Genomic DNA, 3,302 nt, shown 5'->3' on the forward strand with positions numbered 1-3,302 from the left:
CATTTATAAATTATCGAGCCAGCACGCCTTGTATAGAGCAAAATAGAGACATGCCCTTTGAGGGGATAGTCGTGTCTCATGCATAAGGAAGATACATGCTTATGTATCCCAGATAACACACCATTATTTGAAAGGCAAAACAAAGAAATAAAAAAGGGAACTAAGTAAGAGGCTTAAGGGTCAGTCCCAAGAGATGTTACAAAAATTTTGGTTACACAATAGTGCCCTACGTGCCGAGAGATAAGTTAATGTTTCGACACAAGGTATGATTAAGGTGAGAGTTAGGTTGAGGTAGAGATGATATGGTGCTCAAGATGCATCCATGTTACACGTCTTAAGATCATTACGAGGGGGCATCATGAGTATATATTTTCCTACAACACCTACAATAGGGTACATCTATAGTAGGAGACTAGGCGATCTAATTTACACCCACACATGGTCGAGACAATCATGTGCATAAAGGATTCAGTGAAAGTTGACTTCAAATTACAGAATTGGGTCGTAGAAGATATCTTTAAAGAATTCAAGAATCTGGATATTGAGGATGAGTTGATAATGGTATATACATCATACTTATATTTGTAATTGTATATTATGTAGATGATTTGATTTGTAAAATATAAGAATATTTTTTATTATGTAAACATAATATTCCTCCACCACAAGTGAAAGATTATTAATAAAATGTTCGAGTACTGTCCATGATTTTAGTAATTAGAAAACAATTTCTATGTAATTTTTCATTAAAAAAATTAAAAAATAGTTTTAAAGGGTCAGCCCGTTTATGGCTTGACACGACATGACCCTATATATATATATATATATATATATATATAAAAGGTCTTGTTGTGTGCCTATCCTTTAATACATATTGACCTAGTATGAAGGCCCACGACTGTTAGGGCCTTAGACCTCGTGGGCCATGCCAAAGCCAACTTAGCGTAACCCATTACCGTTTCTACTTGTGTATGATGTTACACATAATCAATTTTTATAAGACATGCTTGCTACATTTTAGGTATTTTTATCCTAATCCAAATGCATGCATCAATTGAGAAAGAGAAAGAGAAAGAATAGAGTTTGATCAACTTTGGTCCTTGATAGCAGAATCCAAAAATGGCTAAGCGTTTTCTAGTAAGGAGAAGAAGTGTCTCTTGTGAAGAAAAGGTGTCAAGATCATCATGCAACAAAAGTTAGGTAAGTAAGACTTTTTTCCCTTTGTTACAATTATGTATTTGATGTGCAATGAGGTTATTCTTCTGCTAGAGGCATGTATATAATACCATTGATGTGGATTAATTGTGGATCCTATGTGTAGTCTTGATATATGAGTTTTGATGTTAATATGCATATGTTCTTATACTAGAACTATTTGGGAACAAAGTGTTAGTGATCCGATTATTGAGAATATAATTTGATAATAAGAACCTATTGATTGGCATGAATCATGATGAATTGCTAGTATATTGTGAAATGGTATGCATCTATGATATCGAGTTTCAATGTGTATTATTTCATACCAATTCATGTTTCATGTTGGCATAACTTTAAAGTATGATTAAAAATGCTATTTGTGTGTAGAATCATTGCCAAATGGATAAAGAAGTCATAGAGATAGATTAGGTCGCGAATTGGGTCGTTATGCTATTTTTAAGGTTTGACACATGACCGTATGATATAGAACACACACCCGTATATGTGACAGCTAGGAATTCAGCTTAAGTTTTTCAGCAATCCAATGATTATTGGACGCTGATAACTATTCGATGGCTAACTAGGGCACAAGGTTTACTTGTGTATATCTTTTGCACGATTGTGTATTAGGTGGAATGACTAAAGAAGTATAATGGTTGAGATGGGTTAAGTTTGGAAAAATAAACTAAGTATATAAAAATGGCACATGTCTATGTTGAGAGACATACACCCTTGTGTATGTATAATTTTACTAACACGGGGATAGGCCACAAGGACAAAGGGTCGTTTATAAATTATTGAGCCAGCACGTCTTGTATAAAGCACAATAGAGACATGCCCTTGAGGGGATAGTCGTGTCTCATGCATAAGGAAGATACATGCTTATGTATCCCAGATAACACACCATTATTTTATGATACGAACATCTTCTGAAATGCTTCTAACCGCTTTTATTTAAAGGGTATTTTTGTAATTATTGTTTTATGAATGAATTATATGTTTTATTTATAAGTTTTAAATGCTTTTAAAAACAAACATGTTCAATTAATTAATATAGTGACATTTTTTTCTAAAGGGTAGTACTTATAGAGGGGGTGTTACAAAGCCTAGAAGGTCACACCCACAAGCCTGATAAGTTTGAAATATATAAGGGAGAGAAATAATAATCTGGGGATGACTCGCACCTTCCAAAGGATAATGAAGTAAAATCATGTAAAAGAGTTACATAGATGTATTTTTGACATTTTAAAAGGTTAAGGTGTCATGTGATATAATATGGGTGCTTAAGGCTTATTATGAATACATGGATATGAAAACTAAACAATAAAGATTATTTAGTCCGGTGTCATGCAAAATTAATAATTACTTTTATCCCACAACTATATATATCAATCATATATCATATTTTGACAAGATTTGTTATTTGAAACCAAAAACTCTCTCTCTAAACTTTTGAAAACTTAGGCTCTCATATCTCTCAGGGGTGGGTGGATACTTTTGGAGACATTTGTGTGTTTAAGTTTTCTACTACATCAAACCAAACATTTTTACAAAGGAAAAAAGGTACAAAAACTGGACTTTTTCTTTTTATTATGCTTGTTTTCATCTATTTGGTATTTTCATGCTTGAATAACTTCATACATATCTTTTTTTTTTAGTGTATGCCCTAGAAACCATTCATGTTATTGGTTTCATGACATTTCATTTTGTATATATGTTATTATGACTTATTAATAAAAGAAAGTTTTCTTTTGTTCATATACGTAAATTGTTTTCTCTATTGGTTTAAATATAAAGTATGTATGTAAATTATCCAGATAATTTACTGATAAATAAAATTGGATTATCGAATTGTTCACTATGAACATGATATTAGTTGGGCAATAATGTCACAAAGTAGGCACACTTAATGTTTCTATTGAATATTATGAAATGATATTAGTGTGGGTGATGATGATGGTCATGCCACTACGACATTGGTATAGATTAATGATTAGTGAATTGTTTTTCAAAGGTAACCAATTATGATAAGTCACATGGTCATTGTAATGTAGTTAATGACATATCATATGATTGTACTAGTATATAGAGTAATCCTTTGACTT

The sequence above is a fragment of the Mangifera indica genome, chromosome 20, assembly GCF_011075055.1.
Source record: "Mangifera indica cultivar Alphonso chromosome 20, CATAS_Mindica_2.1, whole genome shotgun sequence".
NCBI classification, from domain to species: domain Eukaryota; kingdom Viridiplantae; phylum Streptophyta; class Magnoliopsida; order Sapindales; family Anacardiaceae; genus Mangifera; species Mangifera indica.